Consider the following 18,759-nt stretch of genomic DNA (forward strand, 5'->3'; position numbering starts at 1 on the left):
GGTGGGTGTGGACAGAAGAGATGAAGACAGGGCCCCCGGGGGTTAGAGGCAAGCAGGGGAGAGGGAGCAGTAGTGGGTGAAGAGGGCCACAGCCAGGAGGCAGGAAGGGGGCCAGGAGCGTGGAGACCCCACAAAGAGGGAGCGATTGGCTTGTGATGTGAGCCCAAGAAGAGAAGCCCAAGAAGTGACACTGGATTTAGCAACGAGAGGCCATCCTGACATTGATGAGAGTGGTTACGGTAGGATCATGGGGACTAATCCTGCCTGTGGTGGGCTCGGGACAGACTGGAAAGAGTGGAAAGGGGGTCAGCCTGCCTTCGCAGATGTGACCCGGCAACTCTTTCAAGGAGCTTCGCTCTGATGGGCCACCCAGGACACAGACGTGCAGGGGCATGGGACGTGGCCAGGGTTTTCATGGTTGGTTGTTTTAAGGTGGGAGAAACTTGAACATATGTATAGGCTGTTGAGGATAACCCAGGAAAAGAGGGGGAAACTGATGACGCAGAGGGAAGGGGGAAGAATTTCTGGAACAGTGTGTTTAGTGGGCGAGAGGGGCCAGAATTGGAGGCTCAACTTGGCGGTTGGCCTTAAATAGGCTACAAACAAAGAAACTGAGGTCCAGAGAGGTGAAGGGATTTGCCCAAGGAGTCTTGCAGGGCAAAGCAGTCCGATGCCCCAGGGCCTGCTTCTGTCACTACCGGAGGTCCTTGATTTCCCCATTCAGAGTCGGACCCCAAGGCTAAGGGAGGATGTCAGGGAGGGCCCATGGGGCTCCCCACACCCAGGCCAGGGTGGGACTCAGAGGCAGCGGCTGGGGCCCCAGCCTCCTTTCTGCTCAGTCAGCTCCCTTCACCAGCCTCTCGGGGCCAGAGGAATCCCGAAATTCCAGGGCCGGTGGGGCCTCAAGAGTCCCCAGAGTCCCCGGAGAAAATGGCCAGTACTCTGTTGGATTGAGTGTATCCAACGAAACTCAAACTGGGCATTTGAGTGGGTGTGCCACAGCCCGGACTGTTCACTGTGGGACACGGACGTGAGGACACACTGCTGTCACTCACCCCCCCACACACCCCCAGGCTTCTGCTTGAAGGAAGGGGGCACCAGTTCCCAGCCTTGGCTTGGGAGTAAGGCCCAGTGAGGGCTGCAAACAGTCAGTGACACGTACCTGGCCTGCCCAGCCTCCAGCCACGAGGGAGGACCTGTCTGGGGATTTCAGTTTGCGTTTGTGGAGTTGTGACATGGGTATAGTACACATGCTGTGTGTGTTCATGGATGAGCTTGCATCTGTGTTGTCCACAGACACGTATACTAGTCAGCCTGGGTGCGGTACTCCCGAGGGACAAGAGGGACATTCTGTGGCCTGCGGGAGCCAATCATTATTTTTCTCATGGCTGGGTCTGCAGTCAGCTCGGGTTCAGCAGATCTCTGCTTGGTTTGGTCAGGCGTGGCTCCTGGCTGGGAGCTGGGTTCAGGCCAGATCCACTGGGTTTTCTCCTTTTTACTTGGCCTGCTGATGCTTGGGGCATGTTCTTCGGATGGCAGATGGCCGAAGCGTTGGAGACCGAGCCGAATTATGTAAGCACAGTCCCATTCCATTGGCCCGAGCAAGTCATGGGGCCAGGCCCAGCCTCCCGGGTCAGGGAAGGATGTTTCCCCTACGGAGAGGCTATGGCCAAGTCCTGTGGCTAAAGGTGTGGATATAGAATTCTTTTTTTTTTTAAATTATAATTAAATTTTTTATTTTAATTCCAGTGTAGTTAACATAGTATTATAGTAGTTTCCGGTGTACAATATAGTGATGCAACAATTCTATACAGTGCTCAGGGCTCATCATGGTAAGTGTGCTTGCTCTTGAGTCCCTGGTGGATAAAGAAGATGTGGGTGTGGAATTCTGTAATGAGCAGGGAGGGAGTGGAGAGTCGAGACATTCCTCCAGTCTTCCACAGTAGGGAGTGGTATGCTCACATATATGGGGGGTCGCATTGACGGTGCCCTTCCTAACTCCATCACCGTCCTCGTTGACGGTGAGAGTAGTTCTCCTCCCGCCACCTCGGGGTAGCCCCCTGAAACCTCCAGCCCTTCCCCAGCTCCAGCTCCCACGGGGCTTGGGGACTGAGTGATCATCTTGATCAGAATTTTTAGAATTTTTGAAGGAAGGACGGAGCCTTCTGGATGGTCCTCGAGGCTGTGGAATCCTATTGGTATTTAGCGTGTTGCACCTGCTAAGCCCGAGCCTCGCCAACAGGCCAAGGATGATCTGGAGCCCATCACCCTCCTCTGCCCCCTCCCTGCCTTCCAGCCCCGAGCCTGGCTCAGCCCAGGCAGCTGCCGCAGGAGCGTCTGGAAGGCAGACAGATAGCGCCGTGCCAAAGGAGTCCTTAGCGCTGCTGGTCTTTGGGCCCAGAGGACTAGCTGGTGGCCTTCCTTCCTTCCTTCCAGGGTTTTCGCAGGCAGCGCCCCTGCACCGGCTTTGAGTGTTTCATCTCCTTGCTCCACAGTATTGACGCCTTGCAGATCCTCCGGGGAGAGCTGAAACATCACCTTGCTGCTGGGGCTTCAGCCAAGAGTTTCTGGATTGGTACTTTCTTTGCCCACTCTCCTGCTCTGTGGTCCCACTGACGGGCATCTCCTTGGCAGCTGGGATGAGACCTGGTGGGTGGGAGTGGCGCCTCCCAGCACAGCCCCTGGCTTCGAGTGCATGTTCCTCAGACTGGAGAGGAGAGGAATTGGGGTTGGGAAGGCTCTCTTGCTGCAGGGACACCCCGGCTCCCATGACAGGCTGGGGGAGTTGTGGACACATTGTCATGGTAGACAATGATTTCAGAGGGGGATGGTGCAGAGCACGGACCCGCCCTCCTCCAGGCTCAGGTGGGAGCATGCCAACCCCCCTCCACCTGAGACACCCTACCCGTTCCCTGTCCAGACGGCTCTGGAGGGCGTGGGCTGGCCACGGCACCAACGCTAACATGGACGGAGGGTCCGGCCTCCATTTAGAGATAAAGTAGGGGGTGGGGGATGGGCAGGAAGGAGGCCACTGGTTGTGATGAGCACGGGGTGTTGTATGGAAGGGATGAACCGCTGAATTCTACTCCTGAGACTAGTGTTACACTGTATGTTAGCTACCTGGCATTTCAATAGAGACTTGAAACTACAACAACAGAAAAGATAGGTAGGCTACTTATAATGGAATATTAGCCAGCCTTATAGAGGAAGGAAATGCTGGCAGGAGCTACAGCATGGACAAACCTCGAGGACTTTAAGCTAAATGACAGAAGCCAGGTGCAAAGGGATAAACACGTAATGACCGCAGTCACAGGAAGTGACCTAGAGCAGTCAGGGTCACAGAGGCAGAAAGGACAGTGGTGGTTGCCAGGGGCTGGAGGAGGAGGAGGAGACAGCAGTTAGTGTTTAATGGGTACTGAGTTGAAATTTCGCCCGTGAGAGTAGGAGAAAGACCCCGGCGGGCACACCAGCCTGTGGCCAGGGCAGCACAGCCAGCCAGAGAGGGAGCTCTGGGTGCCCGGCCCCGCCTCTCATCTTGGACATGGAGCAGGTCGCAGCCTGAGTCAATGCCACCCTGCGGTGCAGAGATGGTAAGGTGATCACCTCAAGGGGCGGGTGTGAAGATGAGTTGAGCTCATGCTCCCAGCATGGTGCTGGGCTGCAGGGCAGAATTAAATATATACAAAAGTGATGCAGAATCAGTGCCACCACGTGGGCCCTGTAAGAAGAGTTCACTCTGTCCGCTGTGGGAGTGACCACAACGTTTCAGGATGCTCCTTGAAGTAGGTGCTCTTTGTGTGAAGGGTAGAGAAGGATTTCAACAGGAGGTCTCGAGGTGGGGCTGGCATTTCTGGTGGAAGTTACAGCTTGAGTAGCAATCTGCAGGTGGGGGGAGGTCTGACCTCTTCTGAGAACTTGCAACAAAGCTCATGTTGCTGGAGTGGAGGACTGAAGATAATCAGTGGGTTCATTGCTTTGCAAATCACAGAAACTCAGCTCAAAGGGAATGTTTTGCTCATGTTATCAGAAGAGTGTGGAAGATGAGCTTCAGGCACAGCTGGATCCAGGATTCACTCTTCCTTATTCCATCTCCTCGTCCTGCTTTCCTTGCACTGGCTTCCTTCTGAGATAAATGAATAACTCGGGGCTTCCTTCCCTCCTGCTTCAACCTTAGTTGGGGAAGAACATTTTGTTCCCAGTAATCCCAACCCAAGTCCCAGGGCTGACCCTGATTGACCCAGCTTCCATGTCAAGCCATCCCTGAGCCATGCCAAGCTCAGAGCTATTGTCTGAATTGGGGCTTGGGCCCACCCCTAGATCTCGCGAGTGGGAAGGTGTCAGCCCTGCCTGGACAACACAGCCGCGAGTGGGGAGATGGACAGTTCCTCAAAGGAAAGCCAGGATGATGTTTCCAGAAGGAGGGATAAGAATGTTAAGCAGGCAAAAACACCAGACATCCTCTGTAGGTAGCAAGAGCTAAGGCTGCAAAGATAAGCCCTCCTCTAATTCATACTGCCACCCCCCCCAACTTTTCCTGCCTCTCCCTCTTAGATCCAACAAGATGTACTCATTCGCGCCTCGTTGGTTCCTCTCTGCACATGTTCCCAACCTCCCTGGATGCGGGGCGTAATCTGGTCCCCATGAGAGATGCCAGCAACACCTTCTGGCAACACAGCATCTGCCAGGGACCACCCCCACTCTCACCGTGGCTACGTTATTGGAGTCAATGGGGACGGGTGGCTGGGGGTGCGTGGGTCACAGGCTGACCCTTTCCTCTAGTCCCTCCAGCCTCCCCCTCCTGCCTGTGAGATCCTCAGCCTTCTGGGAGAGCATGCGACGTTCTGGCCCAAACCCACCTCCATCAGGTTTTTGAGCACAATCCCAGCAGGCTCTTGCGGGTGCTGCTGATATGCCGGCACCAAATATAGAACAGGCCCAGCCAACCCCACCCTTAATTCTGTAATTTGCTCGAAATCAGATGAGAACACTAGCCTGGGGAGACATTTTGTGATAACCCAGCCCGGCCCTGCTGGGTTTGCTCCAAGATGACATCAGTGGAGAGAAGCGTGCCTGTGGCTTCAGCCCCCTTCCCCGCATCATGTTCCCTTTTTAGCCTTCATTCCTGGTCCCAGTGGCCATCTGCTGCTGCCATCTCTCTCCCCTCCCCCAGCAAGTGCCTGAAAAACTCACTGGGGCCTGGAGGAAATGGGCCATTTACTCATTCATTCACCCTACAGATCATTGTTGAGCTGGGACTGTGGGTGCAGACACCGTGAGGTACTGGGGACAGGGACAGGGCGTCGCAGGCTGGCCCAGGGCACCCAGACTGCAGTCTCGGCGGGGAGGGGAGGCCAGCATGGCTCTCGGGAGGATCTGAGGCTTCAGGGACAAGCCTCTCAGGGCAGCAGGGCCAGGAGGGGTGTCGGGCACTACTTGGGGTGCGGTGGGGGGAATAGGGCCTCCGGGAGGAGGAGAGAGCTGCCCCAGGCGAGCTGCTGGGTGTGCAGAGCTCTTGAGAGACTTCTGACTCCTTGACCATGGTCATGGGCTCCTGTCCTGTCCGGAGGCTGAAGGTCGGGGTCGGAAATGGCCATTTCTCTCAGGGGAGGTGTGAGCACGCGGGTGCTTCAGACCTTCCTTCTCTGCCTCCCCCCCACTTCCTGGAATAGTCTCTGTTCATCTCCATGGCACAGATGGTTTCAGCACCCGCTAACTTGGGGATGGGGGCCAATCGCTGGGGTACAGCGGTGAGCCAAAGCTACCCTGCAGACAGAAACGGAAGCATTCACAAGAAAATGTTGAATGGTAACTGCCCGTCATGAAGGCAAGGGCCAAGGGGGTGAGGAATAGCCGTGGAGCCGGCTGACTCCTGGGCGGGCGGAGGCGACCCCCAGCAGGAAGGCTGGGGGAAGGAGGAAAAGGGGAAGAGGGGGCCAGAGCACCGCAAGGGCCACGGGGGGTCAGATAGGAAGGGGCCAGCGTGATGCTGGTGGAGCTGGGAAGTGGGTGGGCCCGGCCGTGGGCCCTTGAACTTCATGAGGAGCAAGGAGGCAGCTCCCGGGCACCAGGATCTGAGGTCGCACTGTCAGCCTGGCTCAAGGCCTGCACACGCCAAACCCTGAACCCCATTACACTTGGGTTTCAGATCAACAATGAATCATTTTTTCGTATGAGTATGTCCTAGCTTCTCCACGCTTAGACTAAAAAAAATGATCTGCTGCTTCTCTGAAATGTAACCAGGTGTCCTATTCTGGTTTTTGTTTCTTTGCTACCCCAGGCAACCTTTGGTGGGGAGGTGGAGACCGCTCCTGCTCCTCCTTGGGGTTGTCATTTTCACCTCTCAGGCTGATGAGCCAGACGACTAAGACGGCCTGTCTGTTGCCACCCTTGTCTTCTGCCCTGCCCCCCTTCATCCTGCTCCCCGGGCTTCCCATGGAGGGAGCCACGGGGAGGAGGCAGGCCAAAGGGCCTCCTGAAGTCATAGTCAGGAGCAGAGAGATAGTTGGGACCTGCCCGTTTTAGGGCCCAAATTGGTTCCCTCAGTCCAGCCTGTGAGCCTTTGCCTGGGTCGTTCCCTCCTCTTGGCCCTTTGTCCTCACTGCACCTGCTGGTGGGAGGCCCAGCTCGTCCCCACCGTGAGACTGTGGTGACGGTCAGCTGCTAATCACACTTCCTGTGTGATTGTCCCTGTCCCCTGTGGGGTGGGCTCCGGTCTTGTCCTTGTACAGATGGGGAAGCTGAGGTGCAGGGAGACTGGGTGACAAGGATGCAGACTCTGGCCCCGGCCGTGGGACTGCCCCGCCCTCCTCACCCCCAGAGGGCCTGGGCAGTGCTAAGCTCAGTGGCTTGGACTATTCCTACCAATGACAGTTTCAGGCCACACGGACCCCATACTCCCCCCTCCCTACCTTTCGCTTTCCAATTATAAAACCCCGCTTCCTGCTTTAACCAGCAGGAAAGCAAGGTTTCCTGTTTCCTTTTAAAATGTCCAACTTGATTTTTTGTTGACTCCTGGTTCCTGAGGCAGGACCCATAAAGAATTCTTGATTTAAAAAAAAAAAAATAGTCTGCTGTCTCCTGGGCTTCGGGGTTTTTATCATCTTGAGCCATTCAGGCTGCTTGGCCTGTGACTAGCACACCCCCATGGATCCCGGTCCTCCCTCCCTGGCCCATGACAGGGCCTCTGCCTTTGCTCATCCGTAGTCCCAGCCAGTGCCAAGCGCCACCTGGAGTTGGGCATCTCAGACTCTCCGGGGTTAATCAGGCTGATTGGTTTTAATCAGTTCCCTGCTGCCAAGAAAACACCAGGGAGCCAAGTGGGGGTGGATAGGGGAGAAAGTCTGATTCAGGGGGCACGGACTTGCTGTGTGTGCATTGCTGAACGCTTACCCTCTCTGGGCCTGTCTCCTCATTCATGTAAATGGGAGGGGGACAATGTGATTCTGTGATAATAGAGGCATTCATTCATGAGGCTTTTCTGAGCACTTACTATGTGTGCTAGAAAATGTTTTCAGCCCTGGGAGATATCCATGGACAAAAGGGACAAGGCTCTGCCATCATAGACTTATATTCTTTGGGGCGAGACTGAGGCTCTGGCCCTGAGGCTTGGGCCCTGTTCTGCCCATGGGGGAAACCACTAGGACGGGTGTCTATTTAAATGCAAAGGAAGTAAAATGAAATAAAGTTGAAAATTCAGTTCCAGGGCACCTGGGTGGCTCAGTCAGTTGAGCGTGTGACTCCTGGTTTCGGCTCAGGTCATGTCTCATGGTCATGAGATCCAGCCCCGCTTCGGGCTCCATGGTCAGCAGGGAATCTGCTGGAGAGTCTCTCTCTCCCTCTGCCCTTCTCCCCATTCATGCTCTCTTTCTCTCTCTTCCAAATAAATAATCTAAAAACAAAAAAGAAAATCCAGCTCCTCTGTTACGATGGCCACATTTCAAGCGCACAAGCACCCTAAGTGGCCCGCACCTGCACACTGAGTCGTGCTGGTGATGGCTCATACCCACCATCACAGGGGGTTCTGCTGGGCGGCGCTGCTGGGGACTGACATGGCCCATGCCCTCAGAGGGAGTGAGGACTGCTGGAGCGGACCGAGCCATGCTTTTGGAGAAACAATAGTCAGGGAAGGAAATATCTGAGCCCAGGTCAGGCCGCGGTGCAGAGTCCTCCCTTGGGAAATCTGAGGGATGATTCTTCCCGACAGAGGGAACAGCGAATGCAAAGGCCCTCGGCTGGGAGTGCGATTGCCCACTGGAGGAGAAGGGAGGCCCTTGCAGCTAGAGTGCATTAACCTGGAGAAGAGTGATAGGAAGGGAGACCTGTCAGGGGTTTGGGGCCAAATCGTTTGGGGCTCTGCTGGCCAGGGGAAAGACTTTGGTGTGATGGGAAATCATTAGCAGGTTTCCAGCTGGGGAGCGCCATGGTCTGGTTCACATGTTAACAGGACCATCCTGGTGGCTGTGTGGAGTCAAAGGTCAGGGGAGGAAGCCAGAGGCCAGTTAGGAGGCTGATAATCCTGATAATTATCACCAGACAGTAGCCATGGAGGCGGTCGGATTCTGGAAATGCTGTGAAGTAGAGCATCAGTCTTGCTGATAGATGAGAAGAGCAGAGTAGAGGAGAACCCTGAGGTTTCTGGACGGGGTGGTGGGCGGGAGGTGGGGGGACATTCGGGCAGGAGAGAATGCTGTTGAGCAGCCCACGAGGGAGCCAAGGTTCCGTACTGGCCAAGTCAAGTTTGAGATACGCATGAGACATCCAAGTGGAGGTGTTGGTGTGCTATTGTCCATCTGAGTCTGAATACCAGGGCTGGAGAAACAAATGCGGGGTGATCTGTCTGTAGATGGTATTAATGACCGAGAGAGTGTCACAGAGCACTTTGGGCTTAAATGGCAATTGCTGTCATTTCTCGAGTCCTGCTTCATGTCAGACATACTATTATCTACCTTATCCTGTTCAGGCCTTGAGTCAACTCCAAGATGTAAGCATGATTACTTTCATTTTACACCTGAGGGAGAGGAGGCTCAGAGAGGTCAAGGTCACACAGGATTTGATCTGAATCTGTCTGGTTTCAAAGCCTCCGTGCCCTCAGCGGCCTGAGGAAAGTAATTGTGTGTCCTGAATTCTGACTGGAATGGGCTGACCAGTTCATTTGTGTTTGGTTGTCGAGGACCTCGGACGCCAGGCCACGGAGCTCAAATCCATGCAGAGGCAAAAATGTTCTCAGCAAAGGACCAGGGCCTCCTGGCCAACTGCCCTGGGTTATGTTTCCTCCCAAGACCTCATCCTCCTGGACTTTCAGCCCTTTGACAGCCCCTCTGGGTCTGCCAGACAGCTAGAGGCCCAAGCAGGGAGAGAGGCCCAGGAGTCGCTATCAGCCCCTGCAGAAGCAAGCAGGGGGAGCACTGACCTTCCAGGCTCCCTGCTGCCCCGGAGACAGACAGCCCTTCCCCAGGACGGTCAGACTTCTTTTCTTCCTCCCTAGGTGTCCAGGGCTGGTGACAACTTTCCACATTCCCCCTTCCCAACCTGAGCTCTAAGACTCGTGAGACCCCAGAGCAGAAAGGCCCACAGGGATCATCTGGAACAATGCACTCACTCCCTATGGATGGGAAGACTGAGGCCAGAGAGCTGCATCTAGACCAGAGTCTGGGTCTCCTGCCTCCATCTCATGTCCATCTTCTGAGATCTCGGGGGACTGGAAACCTTTCTTTTCCTTCCCAGGGCTCCGAAACAACACGGGTGGTTCTCCGGGTGCTCCCTGGGTCTGCGGCAACAGCACCCCCCGAAGGTGGCAGAAAGGGGGCCCAGCCATCTGCGCTTGACCCAGGCCTCCCACCAAAGTTTGAGAACCACCAACTGTGGGCTGGCCTCCCTGTGTCGGATCCTTCACGCCACGTGTCCTTCATTCGAAATCTGCTGACTCCTTCCAAACAGACACGATCACGACATGTCCCCAGCTCCTGGAAGCAGACAGCTGTGGGCAGGCGCTGCTTCCGATCTGGCCCTGCCTCTGATTCTGGCCACGGTCTTGCCGCCCAGCTCCACGCAAGCGTGTCTGCCCTTCACGGAGGTTTTGACGGGCTTTGCTGCCCTGCCTCGAGCCTGCCTGTGCCCCCCACCCCCCACTGCTTCCTGGCCTGGCTGGGCCTTTTCGGACACAAAGCCCCACACAGGCTGGAGGGGTAGGAGGAATGGTGCCCCTTAGGGTGAGCTTGGCCAATGCAGGGTGCAGCCAGAGCGCATAGGCTTCTGCTTCTCTCCTGGGCTGCGTGCTCCTGGTGGTCCCGTGGGTCAGAGCAACTCAGCTTGCCCCCCGCCCCCCCAGCATCCCAGGACACACTCCTGCTCTCTGGATCACACCCGCCTGCTAAGTGCTCACACCCAAATCTTGTCATAAGCTCTGCTTTCTGGAGACCCCAGGCTCAGACATGCCCTGTTACCGACTCATGTCCAGCTGTGGAGTGTCACTTCCTGCAAGGACAGAGGTGACACATGGAACAAGACAGACTGTGCTCCTCAGGGCCCTGATAACCAATGCACGGCAGTACTGGGGAAGATGGGACACCCTCCATGAGGCCTCCCTTCCTCGCCTTAGGGGTGAGGTTACTGTGATAGGAAATCAGATGCAAAGGAGATAGAGTGCCAAACTTTCTGGGAACGGAGATCCCCTCCCGTGTCCCTTTCTTCCACTTGTTCTCTCATCCTGTATTAGATGGGCTCCTCTCAACTCCCACCTCCGCAATCTCTAGATCCCCCGAATCTCTCTGTGATGACATAAAATGTGGTTGCCACTTGCCGAGTGTTTGCTGCGACAGTGACTTCCAGAGCGAGACTCCCTGGGTTTGAGTCCTGGCCCTGCCACCCGTCGCTTGGGCAACAACTTCAGGCAAGTTGCAATCGGTCTGTGCCCCAGTGTTCACATTTGTAACACGGGGACAATACCTCCCTCGTAGAATTGTTAGGGAAGAAATGTTAACATAGGTAAAGTGTTGAGAGCCATGCAGGGCACACGGTACAATATAAGTGTGACTGTTATAATTATCAAGTTGTATTATCACCGTAACCCTGTGGTCTAAGCACTGGCATCCAATTCTTCAGAAGGAAACTGAGGTTCAAGAGGTTGACTTGCCCAGGGTCACAAAGCTGTTCGGAGGCAGAGCTGGTCCTCGAACCCTGTCTGTTCCAGTCCAGAGCCTCTGGCACCAAGGGACTAGTTTTCTGGTACTCAGGGACTGAGTTGCAGCTTTAAACTTTCTTCCATCTTGGGGCGCCTGAGTGACTCAGTCGGTGAAGCGTCTGCCTTCTGCTCGGTCATGATCCTGGGGTCCTGGGGTCCAGCCCTGCATCAGGGTCCCCACTCAGTGGGGAGTCTGCTTCTCCCTCTGCCTCTGCCCCTCCCCCTGCTCATGCTCTCTCTGTCTCCCTCTAATAAATAAATAAAATCTTAAAAACAAAACAAAAGAATTTTCTTCCATCCTGAGGGGAGGGCTGGGCCCTGGTGGAGCCCCCCTGCCTTTGGATGGGCGGTATTTGACAGAGAAGACCATCCGGGGAGAATGAAGGGCTTCTGGGAGCCCTTGGGAGGCAGACCAGGCCCCCTTCCCCCAGACCCCACCCCCTTTCCCCCCAATCCACTTACCCATTCTCCCCAGCATCAGCTGTGGCTGGGTGGTGACGTCCAGGCTGCTGGGATCAGGGAAGGGATTTGTACATAACCGTGTTTCCAAAGCTGTATCCCAAGGAAAACTCATGTCCTCCGAGGCCTATGGGGGCTGAAGAATAGCCCTGTGGCTAAAAATGCTTAGAAAATGTCCGGGTGCCCCAACATGGGCCCTTTCTCCCCCCAGGACTTACAAGAACCTTTAATACAGCAATATGGGCCGGGACTCTCCAGAGCTAAGGGGAGGACACATGATTCCCAAACAGACTTCTGCAGGGAACCCTCTCTCCTAGGGACAGTCTTTCAGATTTGCAGAACTCGCTTTGGGCACAGCTGCTGTAGTGTTTGGCATACTCTACCCTCTTCCAGACGGACAGATTGCCTCAGCCAGATGGGGGCTTCCCTGGAGCGGGCTGCTCCTTCCTGGGAAGTCTGTTGTCAGCTCTGGGGAGAAGGTGTGAGTCACCCATCTTTGGGCTTTGGGCGCCAGCTCTGGGGTGCAGGGAAGGGGGTGTTCAAGGGGAGGGCCCGAGCAGCCCCTCTGGCCACAGCCCAGTGGCCTAGAAAGTGAACGCCACCTCTAAAGGCCGACCCAACGGTGGCTCAGGTTCTGCCCTGATGCATCCATGACTATGGCCAGGGCGCTTGTTAAAATCAAAATTCTTGCAGCTCACAGCCCTGGCACACCGGTTGGTAAATAATTTGAATATCCTCCTTGGTGTCAACTATCAGTCCCCATCAGGTGCTCTAGCATCAGAGGACGTGAGCAGAAGAGCATCAGACGAATGGTGTGAAAGAGGATACAGCACAGACCCGGGTCTCAGACCTTTCAGCCTCTTTCTCTGCCACTTCCTAGCTGTGTACCCCAGGGGGGGGGGGTTCCTCCCTCCGAGTCCCAGGATTCTCATCTACGGCCTGGGTGTTCCGAGGGTAAAGGAGACCTATGGCCAGCACAGGGCCTGGGCCCCCAAGAATGTCGCTTGCTTCTTGCTTCCTCATGGTGCCCAGGGCAAGATGCCGGCAGGGAGCAGGTGCCTGGAGAGACACTCCTCCTCAGTGTCCCTTGCCCAGAACAACCTCCTCATTAAAGGAGCTGCTCTACATCCCCATCTAATTACCCTCTAACTGCCTGCTCCCTGCTGGGCCCTGCCTACTTGCCACCTCCTGCCTGGCCAGGAGACCCAGTCTAATTGGAAGGCACTCAGCCAGGCGGGACCCCACTCCTGCTGGGGACAGCAGTCTGGGTGGCAGGCTGGCCCTGCCTGGCTCCCGCAGGCCGCCTCCAGCTGAGGGGTGGGGAGAGTCAAGGCGAGTCTGGCTTGTCCTGAGTTAGTCACCCAGTGAGGGCAGGACGGGCCAGGGCGTCAGCTGAGCTCGCGCTGTTGGTGGCTCTGTAGAGGCTTATTTTTCTGGAAAAGCAATCTCAAGGAGTGGCTGAGGGTGCACACTTGGAGCCCAACAGACCCGGTTTGGTCCTTGCTTTCTGCTTACCAGCCTGTGACTTTAAAAGCCTCCTCTTGGGGCGCCTGGGTGGCTCATTCGGTTGAGCATCTGCCTTTGGCTCAGGTCATGATTCCAGGGTCCTGGGATCGAGCCCCACATGGGGCTCCCTGCTCAGTAGAGAGTTGGCTTCTCCCTCTTCCTCTTCCTGCCACTCCTCTTGCTTGTGCTGTCTCTCTGTCAAATGAATAAATAAAATATTAAAAAAATAAATAAATAAAAGCCTCCTCTTGTCCTCTGTTTTCCCCCTCTGAATGGGAATTCTATTGTGGGGAGGAAATGAGAAAGGGCCATAAAGGGTTTAACATAGAGCCCCGCCCACAGCGAGCCCTCCGTCGGTGGGCACTCTTGCAAAGGTGGCACACTCCTGATTACAGTCCACCTTTCAGGGTCAGAGGCCCCATCCGGGGCCCTTCATATATGTTACCCTACTTAATGCTCGCAACAACTCAATGAGGTCATTTGCTTTTTCACAGAAAGAGAAACCGAGATTCAGAGGTAAAGTGACGTGTTCAAGATCATCCAACCGGTAAGCAGAAGAGATCCAAACCCACTGCTCTTTCTGCATCCACTCCTGGCATTCATTCACACATAATTGGGTGCCTAGTGTGTCCCCTACTTGATTCTGGCAAGGAGTGACCTCCAGGCTTTTTGGTCACCTTCACTTTTGTGACAAACACTGGAGCTTCATTTTGCACCCCCTCTTCCATGCACGCCTCTGCCATAGGAGTGAGAAAGCTACACACTCCATCGCCCAGACTCTTTATAGCTAGGGATGTATCTGACAGTCTGGTTGGGGCAGTTGGGACAAGCAGTAGTGGGAAGAGGTTTGGCCTTTCAAGGAAAACTTCGAATTCCTGATAAAGAGCTCAAATTCCACTAGTTCATGGATCAACTTCTACTCTCTTCCTTCTTTACACGCAGACGTGAGTTCTGGAGCTGTTGCAGCCATCTTGTGACCAGGAGACTTCAAACATAAGGATGAAAACCAATAAGTTAAGGATGTCCAAGAAGACAGGTTGGAATTCTGGGTTCGTGGTGACATTATTGAGACCTGAACCACCACTTCAATCACCTTAACCACCCACCACCCACCGCTATTTGTTCAAGGGCTAAGTTCAGGCCAATGGTTCTCAAAGTGTGGTACCTGCTTGAACATCATCATCAGGATCACAAAGGAATTTGTCAGAAAAGCACATTCTTGCCCTTCCCCCCACCACATGGATCTGCTCAATCAAAAACTCTGAGTGGTCTGGGTTTTTAACAAACCGTCTGAGTGATTCTTTTTTTTTTTTTTTTAAAGATTTTATTTATTTATTTGACAGAGAGAGAGATAGCGAGAGCAGGAACACAAGCAGGGGGAGTGGGAGAGGGAGAAGCAGGCTTCCTGCCGAGCAGGGACCCCGATGTGGGGCTTGATCCCAGGACCCCAGGATCATGACCTGAGCCGAAGGCAGGCACCCAACGACTGAGCCACCCAGGCGCCCTCCGTCTGAGTGATTCTGATGCACACTGATATTTAGGAACCATTGGCCAAGGGCCTTGTTAATCCAGAACTTGTTGACTTGCATCTGAGTGCAAGTCTCCTTGATATTACATCTCTGAGCTTCGGCTCAAAGCTTTTTCTCTGCCTAGAATGCCCAATTTCCTCCTTTTCTGCCAGTCTTTTTTATTAAGTGAATTAATTTTAATCATAGAAACCCAGAATGGCAGAAAATTCAGCTGTTGCAATTTGGCAAGGTGCATGATTATTTTTCAGATTAGGCCTCGACCATCTCAGAGGGCTGGAGAAAAGCAAAAAGCTATAAAATTGTTCCATTAAAAAAAAAATATCCAGCTTCAGCTGGAAAACCCAGAATTGGTGTTTCTCTCTCTCTCTCTCTCTCTCTCTCTTTTTCTACATTAGACCAGAAGGAGTGATCAGCGAGCCCCAGTATCCTGACCTTCAGTGATCATGGTCCCTGTGGTCCCCCCTCCTGATAGGGCCACAGTCAGAGACTGGAGCTTGTCCACTGTGGCCGCCAGTATGTGGGGGGAGATGTTTTAGTTAGACTCTGCTGCATAACAAACCACACCAGATCTTGGTAGCTTAGACAATTTATGTTTCCCCTGGTTCTGTAATTGACTGGACAATACCACTGTGGCTGTGTCTGGGGTCAGCAGAAGGTCAGCTGGGGCCTGGGTCCATCTGGGGTGGTGGTGACACCAGATCCTTCTCTCTCCACATGGTCTTTCAGCCCAGACTTCTTCAAGGCCTGGTGGGCACAGGGCACAGTCCCAAGAGGGCCAAGACAGAAGCTCAAAGGCCTGAGACTCCTACATCTGTACTTCTGGCAGATTCTGTTGGTGGGAGCAAGTCCCAAGGTCAACTTACATGCAGGAGGATGGATTACCAGGCTCCATCCCTGCTGGGAGACAGGGCAGTCATGCAGAGAAGTGGGCATCCTGGCCTGGGAGGAATTTGCAGCCTCTAAAGAATGCCCACATCTGTCTTCCAGCCACAAATGATTCACTTTCCTTCCTCAGCAGGTTATGTGTAGCCTGCTCCCAAGACCTTCAAGGTTTCCTCCAGTGCAACACCAGGTTCAGCATCTGGAGTCTTGTGGTCTAGGTCAGGTCCGGATGTGGATGGTGCTCCCCTTCACCCCGGGCAACTGATCTACCCTCACACACCAGTTATGCAATGGTGAGACAAGATAGACTATTTCGTTTTGAAAAGGGAGGGACAGTAGACACATGGTGATCGCTGGTCCGTAACAATTCTGAAATCCAGCCAGGTGCTTGTGATCAAGTTCCTCTGCTCTGGGGAGAAAAGACATTCCCTGATTAGGGCCTGGTTCTGCCCCTGGGGGTGGCCTTGAGTCCATCATTCCCTTTGGCTGTTGGCTCCAACCCTGGGCTCTGCTGTCTAAGAGATTCTCCTTGTCCAGGAGAACTATTTGCACTGAGTAGCTTTCTTGGCTTGCTTCCTGTTTGTGAAATTCAGAGGATTCTTTTCGTTTTGAACTATTTCAGTTCTTCTTAGTCCAAACTAGGGGTACTCTGGTTAATATGATTATCTCAAATGTTATGGGTTTCTTATGAATCATACGTGGGGATACTCAATGCCCCAGAAGCCACATCATTCTTTTTGAGACAGATCTCTCTCTACCTTGGGTGCACCACAGTTCAGCACTTGTAAGAGTCTTAGAAACCCTTTTCTACAGCTGAGAAGGCTTCACAGCAGTGCCTTTGACCATTTTGAGGTCTTAGTAAAGGGTCTTACAGGGGCACCTGGGGGGCTCAGTCGGTTAAGCATCTGACTCCTGGTTTTGGCTCAGATCATGATCTCAGGGTTGTGAGATTGAGCCCCATGTCGGACTCCATGCTCAGTGGGGAGTCTGCTTGAGAGTCCCTCTCCCTCTGCCCCTCCTCCTGTTCTCTCTCTCTCAAATAAATAAATATAACTTTAAAAAAAAAAGGGTCTTACAGTCACATCCTTGATTTATTTTTACCCTGAGGCCATTTTGTACTCTGAGACTCCTTTACCAGGAGAGACTAGGGATAAGAAATGGTTTTATTGGGGTGTCGGGGTGGCTCAGTCAGTAAAGCGTCCAACTCTTGATTTCAGCTCAGGTCATGATCTCAGGTTTGTGGGATTGAGCCCCACGTCGGGCTCCGTGCTCAGTGGGGAGTCTGGGATGGTCTCTCTCCCTCTCCCTCTGCCCCCCCCACCCCCCGCTCATGTTCTCTCTTTCTCTAAAATAAATTCAAAAAAAGAAATGGTTTTATTTTTCAACTCAGTACATCGTGGTGGTTTCCTTTTGCTTCTAAATTCTGCTGCAAACTGAACAGAGCTCTCTTCGGCTCATTTCTCTATTCTTATATCTTATCGCACATGGCAAAGGAAGTCCATTGGCGGTCTCCTCCACACTGGGCTTGGAAAACTACTTCGCCAGACACGTAAGTTCATTTGGTACATTTTCTATCTTCCAAGTATCGACAGGTAACAGTCTTGCCACTTGTTCTGCCACGATGCAACATGTCCCCTTTCCCCAGGCTCCAGGAGCAATTTCCTCCCCATGGTTCCAGCTCCCACCGGTCATTCCATCACTGTCCTTCCAGCCTCCACCCGTCTCCAAGGTCCCAGCACCTGTGCATACGAATTAGCTCTGGGTTATGGAAACAGCCCAGGCATCGTTGCTGGTTTCTTTAACTGGTATCAGTTTATCAGCTTAAAAGAACTTGGCCCGCAACTTAGCAGTTTAAAACAAAGATCTAGGCTAGCTCCGGATCATCTAAGAGATTCTCTGTCATGTCTTCTGGGTTCATGCATCCAGCTGCAGTCGGCTCCGAGATCAGAGGGGTTGGAAGCGCCTGGGCGCTCACTCCTGCTGCTGACAGTGGTGCCGACTGTGGGCTGGGTGCTGCGGTCCTCTGCGTGGTCTCTAATCCTCCAGGAGGCCAGCCCTGACTTCTGGACACATTAGGCTGGGAGCAGAGACCCCGAGGGCAAAGGCGAAGCCAAAAGGCCTCTTGATGCCTGGGCTCCGAAACTCACACCGCCTCACTCCAGCCAGATTCCATTGTCTCAAGGCCAGCCTCAATTCGAGGGGGTGGAGAAGCAGGATCTCCCTCTGGCTGGGACTCAGCGAGGTCATATTGCAGAGGGGCGGACGGCCGGAACGGGAAGAATTTGTGGCTGTTAACCAAGCTACCACAGAACTTCCTTGCCTCTCACATTGTTTTGATTCCACATGATGGCTTCATGTTTCCTCGGAGACCTCATTATTGCAAGTCCATGCTTGGCTCCTATCTTTCTGTTAGGGATGGTTTAGTTGTGAGGAATAGAAATCACTCAAAATAGCTCCAGGGAGGTCAGGGCAGTACAGATATCATGGAAATGATGTGGCGTCGGGCCTCAGAAAACCTAGAGCAGGGAGGGAGAGAAAGGGATCGTTCTTTCATTTACTTTATTTCTCTCTCCTTCTTCCCCAGGGTCTTCCTTCTCTTCTCCTTTTCCTTCTCCTCCTCCTTCTCCTTCTCCTCCTCCTTCTTCTTCCTCTTCTTCGTCTTCTCCTCCTCCTTCTCCTCCTCCTTCTCCTCCTCCTTCTCCTCCTTCTCCTCCTCCTTCTTCTGCTTCTTCTTCTTCTCCTTCTCCTTCTCCTCCTCCTTCTCCTTCTTCCTCTTCTTCTTCTGCTCTACTCACTTACTCTGCATCCTTGTGGCTTCTTTCCTCCCCTATAATTTTGGTCCATCGCATGCAAGCAAGAGTCTGCCAGTCTGCGGGGAGAGGGGGCACAAAAGAGAACCTTGACAACTTTGCTTTATGTGGTGTACAAACTGGCTCTAAGTCCACAGGCCCCTCCAGACCCAGAGCCCAGCACTTGTTAATCGGAGACTTCATGTCTCTCGGCTCCTATTTTTATGAAAGAAAAAATGGGTCTCTGGCCCCAAAGCGGGCTGGCTCCCCTGGATTAGCTCTTCAAACCTTGTTCCATCCATTACAGATGTCAGTGAAGACATAATACAAATACGGCTCCCCAGACGCACACCCACCCCCGAGAAGTGGGTGTGGAGTCCTCTGCGGGCTGCTGGAAATCAGTCTCAACTTACCC

General features: G+C 53.7%; 1 long non-coding RNA gene across 1 annotated transcript; it reads left to right on the forward strand.

Moving 5' to 3' along the window:
* The first annotated feature begins 3,355 nt into the window (after positions 1 to 3,355).
* On the forward strand, positions 3,356 to 16,979 carry LOC123856432 (uncharacterized). The gene is made up of 3 exons (XR_006793716.2): positions 3,356 to 3,590; positions 13,639 to 13,691; positions 14,087 to 16,979. It is a non-coding gene; the product is annotated as an uncharacterized LOC123856432 (long non-coding RNA).
* The last annotated feature ends 1,780 nt before the right edge of the window (positions 16,980 to 18,759 follow it).

This window comes from Mirounga angustirostris, unplaced genomic scaffold (genome assembly GCF_029215605.1).
Source record: "Mirounga angustirostris isolate CCGP_5_RB_7025 unplaced genomic scaffold, mMirAng1.0.hap1 SCAF_13, whole genome shotgun sequence".
NCBI lineage: Eukaryota > Metazoa > Chordata > Mammalia > Carnivora > Phocidae > Mirounga > Mirounga angustirostris.